Here is a 22,816-nt window from a genome sequence, read left to right on the forward strand (position 1 = left end):
GGATCAGTTTGGCCTCTTGTATTTAAGAGCAGCATGTTTTAAGTTGTGCCCAGTTGCTTGTGACAGTTGGGGAACAATTGAGGTGCACAAACCATCCTGACTTGAGTACACCCACCCAACCTCTTGATCCCAGTGAGCCCCCTGTGATCAAATTCATGTTCTCTCCTTTCCTCCCTCCCTCCACTGTCAGGATTTGTCTACAGTACAGAGTTTTTTCAGAAAAACAGCCGCTTTTCTGAAAAAAACTTTAATTACATCCCCAAAAAGGCGTGTGAGGATGGGGAAGAGGGAGTTCTTTCGCAAGAAAAGAAAAGAGGAAAAAGCACAGGTGCCCTGCTGGCCATTCCACCCATAGTCATCACAGTTTACTTGCGAGATAGCATCCATTCAGTATGGACGCTAGCTGTTGAAAAAGCAGATCACTTTTTCAATGTGCTTTCACAATGTGGACGTTCTTTTTCAGATCTCTTCTGGAAAAGTTTATTCTGAAAGAAGCCTGCAGTCTAGACATAGTCTCAGAGAAATGAAATGCTGGCAATGCTCATTCTGCATCTAGGGCAGGGATGGACAAAAGGGTCTCCACGGGCCGCATCCGGCCCCGCCAAATGAGTGGATCCAGCCTGCGGAGGCTCTGCTGTCCTCCTGCCCCCAGGGCAATCAGGGCTTGCGGATGGATGGGGGGAGCCGCATGCAAAGTCTCCTCCCACCCTGAAAGGGGCTCAGCACTTAAAGTCACCCCCAGCTGCTGTGGTCCCTTGTAGGATGGGGGCGGGGAGCAAGAGACTTCATGTACTCCACCTCCCAAGGCTCTGATAGATCTCAGGACAGCAGGGGGGAGCATGTGAAGTCTTCTCCCACCACCAGGGACACGGGTACCTAGAGGGAACTGACAGCTGTTCAGAATAGCTGGCAATTCTGTCGGGGGGAAGGAGCAAAGACTTTGTGTGCTCTTCTACGCTCAAACAAATCAGGGTCGGTGGGTGGGGAAGCATAGAAGTGTCCTGGCTCCGCCCCTTCTGCTTGAGGCCCCACCCCTTCCGGGGTGGCCTGGGGCAACTTCAGAAATGTCTGAAGTGGCCCCTGGTCAAAAATAATTGCCCACCCTGATCTACGTGGAAGAGCTTCCTGCAATGTGTATTTTTCCTTGGTGGAGCCCATACCCTTGTGAAGGAAAGGGGTGGCCAACTGCGATTTGGGCCACCAGTGAGAATATCTCTAAAATAAGATTGTAGTAACAGAAGTACCTGGCATTACTCGGGTCTTTAACTAAAGTAATTTTTTTCATAAAAATAAATGAAAAATGTACATGTTTTATTTCAATGATTGGATTTTTTTTAATGAAGGAAACAAAATAGCTGCAGTAAGTCAGCTAATAAAATCTGCAAGTATAGTTTATAGGCAGTTATATCCTTTTGAACCTGATAATTCACTTGATCAAAGGAGGAGATAAATCTGATCTTTTTTCTTCTGTGCCCCCAAATTTGGACAGTAATTTCTCCAGTGTCAGTTGTGTAATGATCCATAATACTATAGAATACACAGGTTCTCCACATATAATAGTTTTCAATCAACAGCAAAGTCAGAATGAAGGATCTTCTTTCTGCTAGTCAGGCTTAGCCATGGTGATCCATGTATTCATGACCCTGACTTGCTTATTATAATTCTCTGTGCCTACGTCTGAAATTACTGACCTCAAAATCATTGCAACCATTTCAGAACTCAGCAGCCTGTCTGCTCATCTACTCAGATTGCTGAGACCACATCACCAAAATGCTCTCCTCACTGGCTCTCTATCATATTCAGTTTTTCAGCCTTCATCTCTATGGGACTGGCTCAAATAAGTTGAGGGGCTACTTAATACTGTGTATTCATGACTTTATATGACTGTCACGTACTTTACTATGCAACTGTCAACCTCAAGAGTGAAACTTCTGTTTGTAGGAGACACATTCTCTCAGCAACCAGCCCACAAATTTGAAGTTCATTCCTAGAAGAGATCAGGGTGGCCACAAATCTTAGAATCTTTGGAGCAAAATGTAAACCCCTTTTTTATATAGCTTCAATAACTCCAATGGAAAGTGCCACCAGCAATAGAAAAATTAAATCTTTGCTCACTAGAGACCAGGAAGGGAGAGACAAATATTTTAGGTGAATACTCCACAATTCTGGGAGAGGCTCACTGAGGGTGATATAACAACTTAATCAATAGATTTAAAATGCTGGGGTGAAGAGTGGAGGAGAGACAAACATATTCCCATCAGTTGAAATAAAGATGACTACCAAGCTCTAGTAGTATCTTCTTAGATCCTCTCTGGAGCTGCATACATGAACAATGTGTCCAATATTTTCTATTCTGGGCCTATACAAACTCTTGTCAGTATGTTACACAAGAGATATTGAAAAACACAGTTTATTTTTTGCACTGGGGCTGTCTGACTTGAAACACACTAGTTAGGGGATATAGGAAGTTTACTTTAGACATGACATTTTAAAATATCCACCTCAGTGAGTGGTCCTGTACATGCAAAAAGTCCTGCCTCTGTGTTTGAAAACCAGATGACTGTAAGACAGATACTCATGAATTTTATTGGTGTAATAGGTGCATGCACATTTATGAAGCTGCACATTCCAGACACAGTTTTAAAAATTGGTTCCTAGGTATTTAAAGAAAGGCCTTGTTAATTAGTGGTATGAGTTTCCCTGTCTCTTAGGATATGTCTACACTGCAAGCTTCTTTCAAAAGAAGCTTTTTCAAAAGAGCTCTTTCAAAAAAGCTTCTTTCGAAAGAGAGCATCCACACCTCAAAACCAGACCGAAAAAGCTTTTTTTTTAGCAATTAAAAAAAAAGAAGCCTTGATTGCAATTCACAGGATGGCCACCAGAGCACCTGTGCTTTTTTCAATTGCTTCTTCTTTCGAAAAATGTCCCTGGTCTGTGTCCACACACGCCTTTTTTCGAAAGAGCTCTTTCAAAAAGGCATTCTTCCTCATAATTTGAGGTTTACCAATGTCAAAAAAACCCTTGAGTTCTTTCAATTTAATTTTGCAAGAACGCAATTGCAGTGTGGATGCAGGTGAAGTTTCTTTTAAAAAAGGGCAGTTTTTCGAAAAAACAATGTAGTCTAGACATACATTACCTGTACAAATGTGATTCAGAAATACCCAATTTTCTCACACACTAAGGGCTGGCCTATACACAAAATTGCAGCAAAATAACAGTAGCTAGTGTGATTCACACTGGTGTGAGTCTGTGTGAACTTCAAACTTCAGCTGAAACCATGCAAGTTTGTATTAGGTACGTCCTAAAACTTAATAAAGGTCTTTCTGCTTTATAATACTGATAACTCTTAGCTTTCCATATGGACATGAAGCAGATATCTATCTGATGGAAGGTATCCTATCCTGAAGTCATCTTTCCATCACGAAAGCTATTTTAGATATTTAAGGGATTAATAAAATAATAGCTGCAACAAAAATATTGACTATAGCAAAATGGTTTTTAGACACACCTTTGTTTAAGTGAGGGATATTTATTCTGCAGAGTCTCCTGAAACATTTGTTTGTCAAGTAGTGTGGGAAATATTGATTTCCCAAGAGTTAAAGGATAAGTATAATACTTCATGGCTTGGTATACAGTATCGGTAGCCTTGGTGCATTTTTCAAATGATTTCATGCTATTTTAAAATCAATAAGTATTGTTTTCTTTTATGCTTGCTTTTCTGGTCTCATTAAATTATCTCAAATACATTTACCCTACCGGTTGACACTGAGCCATTTGTTCCCTGGGCTTGAATGAAGTATGGAAACAAAACATTGTTAGCTCTACAATTTCAATATCTCTACATGCACATTCCTGCCTTTATGTAAACTCCAGATTATACCCACTTTATGTAGAGTTATCCTCTTTACAATCCAGATTGTACTATATGGGATTCCTGTGTATTACTAGCAGTGATACATGCCTGTAGGAAATAATCTAATAAAGGCTAGATACATGCAGTGCTGCCTAACAGTAGCCTTTCCCAGGAGATAAATATACCGAGTTGTGGATTTAGGACTTTACAATGAAGCTGCAGGGTTTGAGACTGTAGGTAGGTGGGTGAGATTTTGTAGTTATGCCTTGAAAATATGCAAGTGCATGCACTAAGCATATTTTATTATCAAACTTTGGTGTTGAGTTTTCTATAGTGTAATTTCATTTTTTTCTTCTTTTCCCTCTTTCCCTTTATCCTTTCCCCTTTTCCTACTAGTATAATGGTTGGTGTAGCCCTTTTTTTCTGCTGTTTCTCCTTAGCCTGATTTTTTTATATAAATGTATGTCCTTTCAAAACTGTTAATTTTGTGGTTTCTGCTTTCATCTTCCTTTAACACAATTTTTTTTCTGCATATTTATTCTCTTTCTTTCCTTTGCTAACTTCTCCCATCTCTGTTAACTCTTCCTTTCTCCCTCCTTTCTGTCCGGCATTTCTGCTTCTCAAAAACTTTCTTTCCCCACCTCCTCCTTCCCCATGTTCTCTTTTTCGCAGGCTATGTCTGGACTACAAAACTAAGTCAGAAAAAGATACCCAAATTGTGAACCACAATTTCCTATCTTTTTTCTGCTTTTCTGCTGAAAGAGGCTTTTCCAAAATTTGGCATTTGTAGATGCGCCAAACCTTGAAAAAATGGTTCAGATTTGTGTCATCCTCAGATTTGTATTTCTTTGTTGAGTCGAGCATTCTCAGTTAGATTATCCATCTATCCTTCTCCTGCAAATTTTTGTTACATAACTTACATACTTTTATGGACAACAATCAATCCACACCTTTCATAATTCAATACTCATAATCTAGTATAAAAAGCAGAACCTTTTAATTTACAATTATAATCAAGTGTTATCTCGAAGATTTTCAAGAGGGGTGTCTAAAGTTAGGAGTCTAAGGTCATATTTTCCTTCTAAGTAAAAGTGACTTAAGGTGAAATCCTGGCCTCAGTGAAGCTATTCAGAGTTTTGCCATTGACTTCAATGGAACTAAAAGTTCACCCCCCTGTTTCAAAGAAGTAATCACTCAGCAGCTCCCATTGGCTTCTTTGGGAGCTGTTGGGTGCTCAGCACAGTTAAAAATCAGGCCACTTATTGAAATGTTATAGATTCAGAAGCTCACATTACCTTGTGTATTTTGAAAATATTCAAATAGATCTTTCTTTGGTTTGCTTCTTCGCCTGCTGAGTCTTGATCAAAGTTCTGCATCCGTTAATATTCTTGTAGTCCAGATCCCATCCAGCCTTTTAATACATCCCTAGATTCCTTCTAAACAAATCAAACATTTCCCAAGGAGACAAATTCTCCCAACTTGAAAGTATAAGGAGACATGGGTCCAGATCATCAGAGGTATTCAGATGCTTAGCTCTCATTTATCTAATTGATATACAAGATTTAGGTGCTTAAATACTATTCAAGATCTGGGCTATAGTTCTTATCTGCCAATAAGCTGAAGATATCCATATGAATCTTTTGGTAACCAATTTGTGATGTCATAGGATGAATTAAGAGAATATGTGACAAAACTATATTAGGCCAAATATATTAGGCTCAGTGCCATACAATACAATACAATTCTGAGTGTAGTTGCAATACAATTCTGAGTGTAAGTCATTGTTGGATTGTTAGATCAGCACAGTATCTGTTCTGAGATTCTCTGGAGAGTTAATGCCAGCATGCCAGCCATCTTTTTAAGCAGCCTTGCACTGATTGGTATGTTTGTGACACAATCTTGCCAAATTTTCCAAAAAGCAGCCTTTAAAACAGAACCCAGAAATTTGCACCACCAATTATTTGCACTCACAATTCTGCAAGAGCAATCAGTGGTGAATAGAAATAATATAGTTCAAATAGAATTACCCAATTATTCCTCCTAATGAAGTAGATATCTTCACTCCATTATTTGTCATTTGCAAAATTGCAGGCAACAATTATTGTAGATTCAAAATTGCAGGTGCAACTTCTGAAGCTGGGTTGTGGTATATTTGAAGTGTGTATTTATGTGTGAAAGAGAGAGAAATCACTTTTAAAGTGTTTATAATCACTATGTTACTAAACTACAAATACTAGCCACTGAACTGTTCTGCTTTTTCTTGTTTTATTTCTTTTTATGATATTGAGAAATTAATATACACAGTATAGAAGAGTCAGCATGTGCACTCCTTAATGTACTAGGCACAACTAAAATAAGCAGGTATCAAAATGGGGAAAGCAGATTGTAAGGGCTTTATTTACTAGTTTTTGAGATTTTAAAGGGGGCTAAACACTGCTTGCTCTTACTTTAAATCGAAAGACTTGACTGATTCATTTTGCTTAATACAATTTCACAATCCCAAATTAGTTTACTTTATGGATCATATCCTGCTTACTTTACCCATATGATCCTAGGGAACTAAATGATCAGGATTGTCCTCATGTCTTTTTCAGGTAACAGTAAATGCCAATTTTTCTAGGGAAAAATATAAACTAATTAAAATGCTAATCTTTGGTAAACATTTAAGTACTTGCATGAAAATTAAATATTAAAGTTATCAATTTATGGTTATGCGCCCAGACATCATGAAAAGTACAACTAATGTTAACTATATGATTATCGGGAGCCTAATAGTATAGCTTACATTAAACTGCTCTAGGTTAGGATATCAGCCCATCATGTTGTCACAGTGCCAACTTGGCATGCCATATGCTTGACAACTTCTTAGTAAAAGAAAAGGAGCACTTACAGGAGATTGTTTAAAGACTTAATGTTTGTAGTAAACAATTTGTGTTTTTGAGCTACAGTTCTTTCATGGGATTGCCTGTATAAATAGCCCAAATTTGGTAGAATCACATGGTCTTTTCTGGACAAGCCTACAAAGATTTCAGGTTACAAACGCTGAGGCTGGATCTCTCAGAGGAATTGGTAGAGAGCATTCTGCTTTTTTTTTAAAAATTGGTTTGTATAGTGGCCAAATCAACAGTGATTTAAAATTCTTCCCCCACCCCCCCATAGACTTTTCATAGGCAGTTGCTACATTTATCTATCAAGGAGGGCATGTTTACACTGGGGAGTTATTTCAAAACAACTCCCCTTATTTCAAAATAACAACGTGAGCATCCACACTACAAAACCTATTATTTTGAAATAATAACTCCTGCTTATGAAGAGGAATAGCTTATTTTGAAATAGCTATTTAAGGAGTTATTATTTTGAAATAACTTATTTCAAAATAACTCCCTAGTGCAGGCATTCTCAAACTTTGTGATACTGTGACCCCCTAAAATGCTAAATGAATTTGTGGAATTTGTGTGACCCCCCCCACCCTCACCAAAGTTGTTAAGCAAAAAAGAAAAAAAAAGGGGGGGTGCCAAAGTTGCACCACTTTGTCCAGTTTGGGATTGCACACTAACCGCCAATGCACCCACCCCTCCCGCTGAGGCAGGACCCCCGAACGCCCCCCCATTCCAGTGCACTCCCCCCTTCCCCTGAGGCAGGCATCCTCAGCATTGGGAGCCCCGCTCCAATTAAATCTCCCTCCTCCTCCCCGCAGAGCCAGGCACGGAGGAACACTCTTACTTTTATGGATTAATCTTTTATGGATTAATCCTCACACCATCCCAAGGATGGGAGTTCTGTTATCCCCAATTTACAGATGGGAGACTGAGGCATGGAAAGTGCAAGATCTTGTCTGTATCATGTGGGTTGTGATTTGTAAAGTGCACTAATGTTCTACTTTCTGAGGGCATGTCCACACAGTAGCCCGTACCTTGAAGTATGCTATGCAATTTGAGCTACTCAAATTGCATAGCTTTTTTCAAAATAACTTATTTTGAAATTTGGCGCTGTCTACACAGCACTTATTTTGAAATAGATCACTATTCCCCTGACTTCCTTAATTCTCATATAATGAGGTTTACAGGATGTCAGAGTAAGAAGACTATTATTTTGAATTAATAATGGACATTATTCCAAAATAACTCTGCTGTGTAGACTTACCCTTACTGTACTGTGGAAATCCTGCTGGTGTATTCTAAAGAGTACTCTTTTCATGTTAACATGGCCTTAAGGACTACATTAATATGAACTAGGTGCCTTTTAGGGCAGGGCCTTGAGACAATGAGAAAGCAACATGTTAGAGCACTTTACAAATCACATACCTTTGGCATGCCTTGCTGGTAGCATGGCTGGGCTCCATCTGATTTGCCCATGGTCATATAGGGAGTCTGTGGTGGAGCAAGAAGTTGAATCCGGGCCTCTAAAGTCCCAGAATAGTGCATTATCTTCAGTGGGACCAGGATTTCACCCTTGGTATCCAGATCATTTCCCCTGAATAATTTGTTAAACTATCAGCAGTTAAGCAGTATTGAGCAGTAGGCTTTGAAAGAAAAGAAAAGCTAGACAGCACACCATAAGAAAGAGCCAGCAATATAAGAGCCTTTGAACATACAAATTTCTATTGGACTGTGGTGTTTTTCATCTCTCTTAAAAAAAAAATACAGCCTGGCAATCCAGAAAGCCGTATTGTACAAGTAAGTACCAGAAAGCAGTATGATACTGTACACAGATGTTTGTGATTGAAAGTTGTTGTGGGTAATCAAGTTAACAACATCCATTTTAAAGCACAGTTGTTACAAAATTATGCATTTTTAAAAATCTACCTATTGTAAAGCAGAATAGCTCCACTTTTTCTCTCTATTAGGTAAATGCTTTGTGTTGTAAAAATGTGTACAATGCTGGCTCAATAGACACAATTTCTCCAATCTGGTGGATAGAAACATGATGTCCCATTCCCCCCCGCCTTCTTTTTCACAATAGCATCAGGGAAGATGGAGGGTCAGTTTGAACTGTGAGTTTCCTGGGATTTGTCCATTTATGTCACAACCCTTACATTATTTAAACACAGTGTGCATTGTATATATGGGCTTAATCATCTGATCTTGCACTTTCCCCATTCTTAGGAAAGGCTGCAGGAGAAATAGAAGAACCACACAACACAGTGCATAACAAATCTCATTAAAATGCAGAGAGTGTATTCTGAATCTTAATTCTACCAAAGCATGGACAATGAATGTATTTGTGTTAGTTACTTTCCCACTTCGAGGTTAAACAAACCAGTGAATGGGAATCTGGGTGGTAGCAGAATGAGATACCACAGTTGATGACGCAGGTAGACAAATGCCAGGCAAATGTTTCTCAGACAAACATAAAACCCAACCATTTTTCTTCTCTTCCCATGACTTTCCATCAATCTGTAGTCTACAAATATATCTGAATAGTTACCACCCTTCTCTAATGCATTCATTCAACAGTTCAGTTCTGAGGGTCACATGATAAATTCGTCTATGTCTGACTCTAGCAAAATATGTCTCTACTTTAAGGAATATCTAAATTAACCACAGAACATTTGTTCTGTCTCATTCTATGTTAATATACCACTCTGACTAAAGTTCCAGTTTACAGTGACTGCCAGATTGGATAACATGCTGTACCTCCTTTACCATTTACCAATGCCACCACAGGATTTTCCCCACTGATTTCATTAACCTATCGTACTGCTATTAAACTAAAACAAAACAAAAACCCCTCTCTGACTGTAATGCAGCTTCAGTCACAGGACTATCTCCATTGTGCCACCCATCTGTTGTTTGCAAGATTCACTTTCTCTGCAGGGACATAGTGTGTAGAGAGGCAGACTGTACCACCTGCCACTTAGTTCCAAAAAACTTTTGCTTCAAGCTATTAATCTATACTATTGGGACACACAAATTGATAGAAAAAACTAGAGGATTATGTGATTAATTGACTTGAGTTTCTCAAGACTAAGCTTCAGAGGTAGGGGACCTGGTCTCAGGATACATGGAAAAGAGTGTAAGGATTAGGAATAATAGTCATTTCTACCCCCAACTGTAAGATACACTTTCATCCTACTATTCTGAGCATGATGCTGCATCTTATTTGTTAATCATCAATTTCCTTCTCCTTTGGACAAAGGATCTTTACTTCATCTTATTAAAGCATGAGCTTTGGAGTCAGTCTGCAGGTATGCTGGCAATTTGCTATCACAAATTTATAATCTGAATTTACACAACCAAATACAGTGGCTGTACCAGAGTGTGTGTTCCTTATGAAGATGCTATTCCCATTTGTCAAGCATTGTATGAAGTTGGGACTGTTCTCATATGGATACATATCGGAAAACAGTTCATTAGCTGGGTAGTCAGTGTTACTAACAGGATATAGGAAGTGCCCAGTTCTGGATTTGTTTGTGTCTGGATTCATATGCCAAGTACAGGTTTTAGACATTACAGGAAAGCCTCCACATGCAAGCTGATGGCTTAGCATGGTTTTCAATTCTCATAATGGGATAGCTGCTGATATTGGGGGAGACCTGCTCTTGGCAAAAGGAGAATTTAACTCACCAATTATTCAACATAGACCTGATTCTATTTTGATAGAGATGAGTTTGATTAAATGTAAACTGAAGGGCTTTCAGGTATGGTCAGTATGGGTACGTCTACATAGCACTGTTATTTCAGAATAACTATTGTTTTTCTGAAATACACAGTCCATGTTTACACCACACACAGTTATTTCAAGATAATGATAAAATAATAACACAGTTATTTCAAGCTGGAGGACTTCTTATTCCAACTCCTGTAACCCTCATTTTACAAGAAGTAAGGAAAGTCGGAGGAAGAGTGCTTTCTCAGACTTCCTGCTCTGTAGACAGCGCCAAAAGCCAAAATAAGCTATTTTGACTTAAGCTACACAATTGATGTAGCTCAAGTTGTGTAGCTTATTTTGGCTTTAGCCCTGCTGGGTAGATGTACCATATAGGTCCCAACTATTGGGTACCCAGGCACCTTTTGTATTGAACTTGGAGCCCCCGAAAAAAGTAGCTTCTATTTAGGGGACTCCCCATCTCCCTCTTGGAAATAAACATTCAACTTGAGGTTAAATAAGATTTCATGGCCCAAAGCCTTTTCATGTCCTTGATCCACCAAACTGATGGCAGAACTGTTTCTATCTCTCATCGTGGATTAATCTAACCGTAACTTTTAACAGGTTAAAAACTTTTGTCTTAAGTAGCTTTCCTCGCCTAATGCAATCTCCCAGCATCTTCAGCCAGCATGGCTGGGCTCCTCCTTTCATGAATTCCAAAAGTGCTATCCATTGTTGCTTTCTTTGTGAAAGATAAAATGGTGTCTTTTTGCCTTCTCAAAGTTCATGGTTGTGTCCCTAGGATGACCCCATAGGGTTTATTCCTTCTTGTCTTGGTCTCCTGTTAATCTCCTTTTCTTCTGTTGATTTGTATGTAAATGGGACTTCCTTTGAGTTGGCTTACAGTGCTTAATCTACATAACAGACAGAGAGACAGGTGAGTCAGCATCCTTTGTCTGATCCAAAACTAGTTTGTTCATTCTGCCTTAGGCACAGATGTCAAAACATATTTTCACTACACTTAGACAATTTCGTAAATATACATGTATCTTGCAGTTATTATGAGGCTCATGTGGCATAAGTTTTTATTAGACACCTCACTTGATCTTCTTCCATATAAGCTGTGAAAGCAATCTATTAGGCGTAGTGAATTTACAAGGTTCATCAGGAGTTATTGAGAGCAACGTGTTGGGGTGTAGTGAGTTGGTAAGTCCTGTCTGATGTTATTGTTATAAAACAGTGGACTCTTTGCCAGTTGGCACTGAGGAGTTCTTAGGGTTACAATATCTCACTTGCAGATGACGTTTGTCATTCATCCCTACATAGTGCCTGAGGGAGAGCACCTTTGGCCTAATATTCCACCAATACCGTCTTCCCCACTCAATCAACCATTATATAATAGAAGAGAGGAAAACACTTTGTACAAGGCAGGTTGTTCCATTATGGGGTTTCTTGTTCCTTCCCTGAAGCATTTCTTGGAGCTACTGTTTGATATCAGACTAGCTAGACCACTGGTTTGAGCTGGATTATGTCTGATCCTAATTTATGGTCCTAGCTTTATTGGTAGGAAGTCTTGTAGTTTTAGAGCTGACAGGGAGTTGGCATCAAGGGTGTGTCTAGACTACTGAGTTTTGTCGACAAAAGTGGACTTTTGTCAACAAAACTATACCTGCGTCTACACTACCGCTGAGTTCTGTCGACATAACGTCGACAGAACTCAGCAGTTTTGTCGATGCTGGTAAACCTCATTTTACGAGGCATAACACCGTCTGTCGACAGAGTTCTGTCGACAGAAGGTGTTATTGCCTGTAGGGTTGCGTCTAGTCTACAGGGTTTTGTCGACAAAGCAGCTTGCTTTGTTGACAGAACTGAATGTGTCTAGACGCTCTATGTCAATAGAAGTTTTGTAGACAGTATCTGTCGACAAAACTTCCATCGACAAAACCCTGTAGTCTAGACGTACCCCAAGAGATACTTATGAGAGGAATGTGAAGACAATGCTTCAAAGTAAATGGAAACATTGTATTCTTTAGTGCTGGCTGCCTTTCACTATCATTCACAACCAAGGAAGGGTTCTCATACCATAAGATTGTACCATTTTCCTTCTTTTACTTCCTCCTTGATTTGTCCAGGTAGAAACCAATCCCTTATCAGAAAGATTTGACATTTAATGCCATATTGGAGTGCTGTGGATATAACTGAGCCTTAAAGAGCCCATTTCTGACCTAATTTCATAGGCTACACGTACCTTGTGTAGTCAATTTTACAAGTTATGTTATAATACATCTCAGTGTAGGTAAAACCACAATGTGTCCTTGAATAATTTGCTGCCTGCTTATATGTGAACCTATGTTTTACTACCTGAACATTTTTCATGTTACCTAAAAAAATTATGCTGTTGCAAAGTGCTGTGGTGTACATCTTGGCTATAGATGTACTGCTGTTTTAAGTATGCTATCTCAACCAGAGCTAGAGAGTGTTCACTTGTCCACATGGAAGTTCATTTCTGGCTGCAGTGTAGACATATTCTCTGAAAACTCCTGAAAAAATAAGAAGGCCAGATTTGGAATCCCTCTTATTTTGAAGGGTTTGGAGAGGAATTAAAAAATACTAACCTCTTCTTTCCCCTGTAGACTTTGTATGTCTTCTTTATATAACAGGAAGAAGAAGAAGAAAAAAAAGGATACAACGTTCAGGTTTCCTTTAAGAAACCTCTAAAGGAACCAAAATAATCAACTCTTTTCAGTTGTCTCTTGAAACAAGAGACAATAAGAGATTGCTTCTCAGACATAGATTTCACTGCATTACAAATGCATATTTGATCACAACTGAATTTTTCTCTCTCTCTCTCTCAAAACATTGGGGAATAAAGTGATGCAGTGTTTCTTACTACCATCCTAAGTATTGGGGGTAGTAAAATATTAATGATTTGAAGAATTATTCAGTATGTTTTCAACAGCAGATTTCAAAAGCCACTTTTTCCATTAAAACGGTCAGTTTTGTAATACAGCCATGATTTCAGAACCAAAGCAGTATCCTGACTAAAATCAAAGACAGATTACATATTCCATGTTTACATACTACAAGGCTTTAACTATGTAAAATTAGTTGTTGGGGTTGGGGTTGGGGTTGGCATATTAGTTGTTGGGCCTGGGGTTGGGTTAATATAGCAGGAAAAACAATCAACTTGGGGATGAAACAAATGAAAACATTAGGGAGGGATACTTCTGCTTTGAGTCTATATGTCAAAATTGGATGTCTTTCTAAATGCATGCTCTAGTTCAAATACCAATCATTGGGCTAGATGTAGGAATCACCATTATGGAGGTCAGATTATTAGAAAAGTACCTTTTCACCGGAACATTCTCTTGAAAACCTTAAAATGAATATTAATCCTGTTGGCTTGTAAATTACACCTATTTATGCTTATGCATGTCACGTCCACTTGCTGTTGTGTTAATCATTTACATGGCCTCTGAATATGGTCCAAAGTGTCTTATTCTACAGTGATTTTCTAAGATCAGGAATTATTCTTATGTGATCTCCATTATCTCTCCCTCATACTGGAGAACCTCTTCTTTCGCTCCAGTTCGTGTTGTTAGTTCTGAGTGCAGACATTTGTATAATACATTTCTAATACTTTTGTATTAATGTCAGGAAAATGTTTATAGCCAAGTTCATTGATATCATTTATTTAAAATAATTCCAACTTTACCCTAATAAACCACAACATAGGAGGACAAATGAATAAATCACAGTAACTTTATAGAGTTAATAGACCAAATAGCATTCTCATGAGATACTACACTTACCTGAGGCAGTAGTAAGTTTGTCAGTGACAAGTTTGCAGTTCAGGCTCTCCAATGATTTTTAGGTATAGCCATCGTGGCTGAATGTGACCACTAGAGGATTTTATCTGCAGCCACCAGGACTTTTGGTGGCATACAGCCACCACAACATACACTGGAGGATGAAGTGTTGAACAGTTCCTTTTTAAGGCCCTTTAAAAATGAAAAAAAAGTTCATTCTTATTTACAATTATTTGGCTATACAAAAAATATTTGAAATTTTGTTACGACTTGATAATAGTGAGTAATAACCATGTCATTTTTGCTTTATTATTAATAGTGCATATTATTCTATACCTTGAAAAAAGTTACTTTATTTACATAACACTTCCAATAGCCATGTGATTAGACAATCACTAGATTAATACTTTAACTGTCAAAACTGTGGCTACTGCACATTTGCAGTGATCGTACATCCAGCCACAGCAAAACTTCACTCGAGAGCCGCTACAAGCAATTCCTTTTAAAGCAAAATAGTGGTCTCACCTTTATGTTGCATCTTTTATGTTGCACCTGGATAAGGTGAGGAAGATACAAACTTAAAATTATGTCATTTAGGTATTGCTTCAGTATATTAACTATTATGATTGTTTTAGCACTTGACAGAAAATACCACATAAAAATAGCTGAAAACTCAAAATGGGAGTATGATTTTCAAAAGCATTTACTGAATTTAGGGCATAACCCAATGTTAGTGAAGTCAGTGGAAAGACTCCCACTGAAATCAATGAGGTTTGAATCAGGCCCTTACTATGGAACATACTCTAAATCTTTAGTAATTCAGTAACATGTTCTCTAAGATCCATGGAAGTTTCTTCCTTACACTCAGACACTTGCAGCTAAGCAACAGAGCTACAGAATTGCTGTCAAAGGAGAAGCAGTACCATACACCAGCTGTCTTACAGAACTCAAATGTACCACCATTACAATTGCATGAGAGTGCTAAATAATCATACTCCTAAATTCTAGATCTTCAGTCCCAGCAAGCCGAAGTGCTAGTGCTAAAATAACAGGTTGATCTTATGCCTGCAGTGGTGTTTGTTAGGAGTGGGGAAAATGGTATTTTAGATAAAGAGTGTAAACAAGCCTTTCCCCAAACTCCAGTATCTTTGAGCAGACACCGTGGAATCACTCCTCCCATCCTTTAAAAAAGGCTTGCTGGGAAACAAGTGTTGAATAGATTTACACTGATGTGAATGTGCATTGTAGATAAGAGGGGGATTTTTCTCATTTATTTTTTAAACTTCAAACGTTCTTACACTTTGCCATTTTATTAGCATATATAAAGTAGCATAGTACATTAAAACAAATACCCATTTGATGCTTTTACTTGTCATTACTGTGATCTTGCCAAATTACAAATTAAATTAGGTTCTATCCCTGGCCACCAAGCTGTAACTCTTCTTATCAAGGCCTGGTCTATGCCTAAAAATTAGATCACCTAGTCATATCGCTCAGGGTTGTGAACAATTTTGCATCATTTAGTCCAAAATGTCTTATTCAACAGTGATTTTCCAAGATCAGGAATTATCCTTGTGTGATCCTCATTATCTCTCCCTCGAAATATGAAAAGGAAGAGGTTCTCTAGTATATGTTGCTAGTTCTTCTTGATGCAGACATTTGTATAATACATTTCTAATACTTTTGTATTAACTTCAGGAAAATTGATATTATTTATTTAATAAATAATCCAACTTTACCCTAACAAAAATGACATTGTTAGGTCAACTTAACACCCCTCTCCCCCCCGACATCCTCCGTATAGAGGCAGTTAAGTCAATGGAAGAATTCTTCCATCAATCTAGCTTCCACTTCTTGGAGGTGGTACCCTCAATAGAAAAACTGTCCTGTTATTGAAGGAACAGTCTACATTACTGTGCTACAGGAGCACAACTACAACACTGTGATTATGCTGCTGTAGCCTTTGGAGTGTAGACTTCCCCTAATTGTTATATTGGTATGGGAAGACTGTATATTCTAGAAGGTACCTGGATAGAGAGAATTATCTTCGACCTTTTCTTTACTGGGATTTTATCCAGGCTACATCTAGACTGCAGGCTTCTTTCGGAAGAAGCTTTTCCAGAAGAGAGCTTTCAAAAAAACATCTTCCAAAAGAGAGCATCCACACTGCCAAAGCACATTGAAAAAGCTGTCTGCTTTTTCGAAAGATAGAATCCACAATGAATGGACGCTATCTTGCATGTGATTACTATGGGCGGAATGGCCACCAGGGCACCTGTGCTTTTTCCTCTTTCCTCTTCTTTCAAAAGAACTCCCTCTTCCCTGTCCACAAATGCCTTTTTCCAAAAGATCTCTTTCAGAAAAGGCTTCTTCCTCATAGAAAGAGGTTTACCAATGTCGGAAAACCCCCTCTGTTCTTTCATTTTTTTCGAAAGAATGCAATTGCAGTGTGAACATAAGTGAAGTTTTTTTCTGACAATACTCTGTAGTGTAGACAAAGCCCCACTGATTTAGCTTCAACCACTTTTAGTGATGCAGCACATTTTGTAGTGGTGCAACTTACCATGGTTTGAAACAAGGCTTACAATTTTTCAAGAGAAAAACCCCTCCCCAGCAAGCAAAAGATGATAGAATTATAAGATATGAAAAGTCACACCAGTATGAACCTGGAAATGCATTTCATCTGTATTTGTGAGGAAAAAGACACTCTCCATAAGTGGATCCTTCTTGCAAGAAAAGTATCACTGAGTGAATCATTAGAAATTAAAGGATTCTAGTAGAGATAATATTGTTAACCAGAGTGCTGGTCATAGAGACTTTTGCTACTCCACTAGAAGAATTTAGAAAGAAGAACAAGAAAAGTTCAGCTTTTATTAATGATGAAAAGTCTTTGGGATCATTATATATTGATGTGGATGTCATCTGAATGCTGCTCTGCCTGCACGAAGTAAGATGGAGATAAATGTTTTCAACATTTGTTTTAAGTTTTAGTACAGAGAGATCTAAAGTGTATTTAAACATGAATAGGGATGTATTCTGTGAAGTGAAAGAACTGCTATTCAGTGAGTGTGCAAAAGTAAACTGAATTTACCTCAGAACTCAGGTATAAAGTTAAATGGGGCCACTCAAAGAACATGCTAGAACTGGTAACGAAGATAAGAACTTCATCAGGACAGGAATATATATTATAAAAGAAGTACCCAAAATATCATGGTAGATAAGAGAAATTCCTCAAGGGTCACCGAGCTAAAGCTAAATAACTATATGGATGTCATTTTTCTGAAATAATATCCCAGACTTTGAGGATTACTTGACATATATTAGTCTGATTATCTAGTCAATGGAAAATCAAATGATTGATAAAATAATTTATCATGTGGTGGGAATACTACCCTTTTGATTCATTTGCTTACACATATAGGTAGCACATTTTATCAACTATGAGCTATACTGGAAGTCCAGTCCTGTTCCACTGAAGTCGGAGAGTTTCTGGGAGTTTGGCCACTGACTTCCCTGGAAAAATGTTCTGTCTGGAAACTGGAAAAGGTGAAGAAGGTATCACAAAGTGGAAGTCATGTCTAGATTATGGTTCCTATCTGGGCACATAAACACAAATTAAGCAGATAAGTATGCCATGGACCATAATGCAGCTATGAAGATTTAAGTATAAAAATGTATTACAGTATAAGCTTTGCTATCCGGCACTTGAATATCCAGAAAACTTGGTTAACCTCCATCCACCATACCTCCCAGTCTTCGGGCATGCATGCTCCACTCCTGCTTGGCCAATTGGACAGCTTGATACCTCTGGCTGTTGCAGGGCTTCTGACAGCTGCCATCATCCTCAGGCACCTCCTTCCTCCTCAGCCTGCCTTGAACTGTCAGGAGCTGGCTCTGCTGGAGGGCTCCCAAGCAGCTGGCCAGCCTGATGGATAGGTCCATCAATACTTATTAGCCAGGGTGGGTAGGAATGGCATCCCTTTGCCTCCGTTTGTCAAAGGCTGGAAATGGGTGACAGAGGAGGCATCACTTGATGATTCCGTGTTCCATTCACTCCTTCTGGGACATCTGGCTTTGGCCACTGCCTACAGTGTAAGATGGCTTTATTGCTTTGGGGGGGAGGAGGGAGAAGCATCGCCAGGCATTCCCAAGTAGGTAGAGGTTGGTCACCGCAGTTTCCTGCAGGTAGAGGGCAAGGGCAGAGCAGTCAGCTTGAGTAGCCAGCACATTCAGTTACTTGGCATCCTCCATTACCCGTGAGTGCTAGATAATAAAGCTTTTACTATAGTCAAGCTGAATCCTATGGCTGAACAGGTAATCAATGCAAAGCGATTAATAAAGATAAAAGAAGTCCTATGCTTAATGGACTATTGCCAGTTCTTATTTCTATATATTTAATATATTTATATTTAAACTGTTTTGTATTAAAAAAGCATGTTGAAATAAGTTGTCTTTGTGCTGAAAACTATGAACTCCAGCTTCCTATAAGTATTTTAATCTCTCTCTTTTTAGGACTTTGTCTCCCTATTGCATGTGCTTTATTATATGATAAAGTATTTCCTAATTCTTCTGGGAACTTTTACTTTAAGGTTGATCTTCTCTCAAACTAGTATGACACTAAACAAGATAATATGCCCTGAAGACAGCCTAGCTACGGGACACAAAATGCTGTATATACCCTATGCCACATAGACATGGTATGGTGTATACAGTAAGGGAGATTAAAGACTAGGACAGGAGTTAGACTCCTATGTCCTGTCAAATGCCAGCCTACAGCTTTTACATTTCTCCCCTAATAATGGCCCATTTATTCGATGGATCTAGACAGTCACAGCTAATGCTGTAACTCCTATTGAAATTCTAAATAAGTTTGAGTATATTTACACTTCAATAAAACATCTGCAGTTAGCCCATCTCCACTTACTTGGACTTGTGGGGTTAGGCTGCAGAGCTATAATATTGCAGGGCAGGTGTTCAGGCTTGGGCTTTGGGACCCCACAACTGGTATGGCCAACCCTGCAGGGTCCCAGAGCCTGGGCTCCAGTTCGATCCTGAGCACTGCAATTTGATAGCCCCACATCTGGAGGCCTGCAGCCCAAGTCAGCTGACATGGACCAGCCTTGGGTGTTTCATTGCAATGTAGACAGACCCTTTGAGGCTATGGGCTTTGGTTCTTTTGATTTTTGCAAGCCGGAAATGACAGGGTGCTATAAGTTTCAGAAGCTTCTTAGTCCTCTCTGGCTTTTTTTGTGTATCTACATTTTTGTAAACACTTTGTATAAGTGTTAATGCAGAGAGGGGCTTGGGAATTTGCCAAAAATATCAGATTCTGCCTATACTTGCATATACATAGTTCTTAACATCATTAGCGACAGTGTGACTGAAAAATAGGTATATAGTGTCCTTAAAAGGATACAGCCTCTGAGAATTCACTATAATCCCTTCAGGAATTTATTGTGGTGGAGCTTTAAATATTTCTTTGTTTTTAATTGTATCCATTCTTTAAAATTTTTTAATTGGACTCATTCTTCAAAGCAAAGCAAGGCTAACCTAGATATTGAAATCTGAAATAAAGAGTGAAGCTACTGGGAAGAGGATGGCAAATCTGTGAGTGGAAGCTTATGTATTAAGATTCTTTCTTTCTTTCTTTCTTTCTTTCTTTCTTTCTTTCTTTCTTTCTTTCTTTCTTTCTTTCTTTCTTTCTTTCTTTCTTTCTTTCGTAGCTATGGTAAATAGCTTATAACAACACTTTTAAAATTAATTCCAGATTTACAGCGTATGATGCCAAGTTATAGTCTCTTGGTGTGCCTTGAAATGACCCTTACAGATCTGGGACCTCTTATACTAAAAACTATGGCATATGTTGTGCTTGGAAACATTCCTACCTATGTATCATAGATGTGGGGTTCTTTTAAAATTCTATCTGCTCAACCTTTAGTACTCCAGATATTTGTATAAAAAATGCCTTAAGTGATCATCTGCTCCTGCTGTTTATGCCCGAAGGCAAAGGGCACATCCTGTTATGCTTAAGTTCAGTGTTGATAAATGCAAAGTAATTCACACTGGAAAACATAATTCCAGTTATATATACACAATGGCTGTGTCTACACTGGCACCCTTTTCTGTAAAAGGGATGCTAATGAGACACTTCGGAATTGCAAATTCCGCGGGGGATTTAAATATCCCCCGCGGCATTTGCATGAACATGGCTTCTGCTTTTTTCCGGCTCGGGGTTTTGCCAGAGAAAAGCGCCAGTCTAGACGGGATCTTGCAGAAAATAAGCCCTTTTCCGGAAGATCCCTTATTCCTACTTTCAAGGAACAAGGGATCTTCCGGAAAAGGGCTTATTTTCCGCAAGATCCCGTCTAGACTGGCGCTTTTCTCCAGCAAAACCCCGAGCCGGAAAAAAGCCGCAGCCATGTTCATGCAAATGCCGCGGGGGATATTTAAATCCCCCGCGGAATTTGCAATTCCGAAGTGTCTCATTAGCATCCCTTTTATGGAAAAGGGTGCCAGTGTAGACACAGCCAATGATCGGGGCTAAATTAGCTGTTACCACTTAAGAAAGAGATCTTGGGATCATTGTGGATAGTTCTCTGAAACATTTGCTCACTATACAGCAGCAGTCAAAAAGTGAATAGAATGTTAGGAACCATTAGAAAAGGAATAGATAATAAGACAGTAAACATCATAATGTCACTATATAAATCTTTAGTATGCCCACACTTTGAATACTGTGTGCAGTTCTGGTCATGCCATCTCAAAAAAGATATGTGAGTTCAGGTAATGGCAGATTTTAAAATGCTAATTATTTTTTCATGGTAAATACTGATTTAAAAAAAAACTCCCTGTGAAAATTGTCACGAGCGAACAAGATGAAAACCAAAAATATTTTCTGATTCAAAAAATACCTTGGTAAATATTTTAATGGCCAGTAAAAGATTTATTTTGGAGAGAGGGGACACAAAATGTTCACTAAAACAGACATATTCATTTTGGTCAGAAAACTATTTTTTTGTTTAAAAAAAATATTTTGATGAAATAATTCCTATTACCCCTTCTTAGGTATATTTTAGAAAAATTGTTGCATTTCTCAGCTCTGACATCACCCTTGTTACCATAGAAACCAGTGAAGATGCTACATTCTTTAATGAAAAGTTTGTCATTCCCTGATGGCAATGCTTAGGAAAAATTAGTCATTATGACATTGTTAAACCATGAAGGAATTAAAGTTTTGATTGATCTTGTTTTGTGTATTGTAAGCTTGGTTGCTGAATTTTAGTTCTTTGTTGGACTACCATACTGACCATTGTATAGCTTGAGAGAGAGAAGGTAGGTGAATTAATATCTTTTGTTGGCTCAACTTCTGTTAGTGAGAGAGACAAGCCTGCAAGCTGCACAGAGCTTTTCTGTGATCTGATGAAGAGCTTTGGGTAACTCAAAAGCTTGTCTCTTTCACCAACAGAAGTTGATCCAATAAAAGATATTTCCTCACATACCTTGTATCTCACATATCCTGTCATTCACATGATACAATAATGCTGCAAATGACATTGTTTATCTTAGCAGAGCTGAATGTTCTCATTGAAACTGGTTCAAATCCAAAAATCTCAAAATGATTAGCCTGTCCCCCCCACAAAATGGAACTCCTGACTCCCATGACAGCTATGATTAAAACAGAGAGTTAGTCAAAAAGCAACCTGGCAAAAACTGTACCAGTCAAGACACAATTGCTGCTCAACACACTTGCCTTCGTGATGATGATGATGATGATGATGCACAGTTTAAAAGGAGAGGAAATAGTGAGAAAATCTGACTTGATTGACACATTCCTTAATTAAATAAGCACATAATAAAGCTTTTGGTTTCTGTAAAAAAAAAAAAAACAAAAAAAAAAACCAAACCCAAACCTCATACAAACATATGCCTTACATTCACCATGCAGACTGCAGACAATTGACACTTTTCAAATACAGACTGCCAAGTGCACAAAGAGCAAAGTTTAGTCAAAGTTCATCTTAAGGTCATGCACCCCAGTGGAATCATCAATCTGGACAACCTCTGAGTAACCCCCATATACTTCCAGACAAGATCTGGGTTCTTTTGTATCCTGATTAGGGTATGCAACAGTTAATTTGTTTTAAATAGGAAATTAAACAGTCAAGTGAAGTGTTATATGAGGGGTCATAAACTGGTTCATGAGTTGCATTTATTAGATCTGTTTGGGATTCCTACACAAAACATTACTGTAGGAGAAAGAAAGAAAGAAAGAAAGAAAGAAAGAAAGAAAGAAAGAAAGAAAGAAAGAAAGAAAGAAAGAAAGAAAGAACATTGTCTTGGTAAAGCATTAAAACCTTTCCATGATGCAAAGTAACAAAACAAATGTCTTGAGATAAAAAAAAACTTGTATTCAAATTGCAGCCAATTACATGAAAGGGTCCTGAAAAGGGATATATTTCTACAAACACCGTTCCTGCACAGAAGAGCTGACAGATCCTCTGTACAATCTGTTAATAACATAGACAATTGTTTGCAATTATTTATTACAGCAGATTGAAAAACTGTA

The sequence above is a fragment of the Pelodiscus sinensis genome, chromosome 6 (genome assembly GCF_052426305.1).
Source record: "Pelodiscus sinensis isolate ZL-2025 chromosome 6, ASM5242630v1, whole genome shotgun sequence".
NCBI classification, from domain to species: domain Eukaryota; kingdom Metazoa; phylum Chordata; order Testudines; family Trionychidae; genus Pelodiscus; species Pelodiscus sinensis.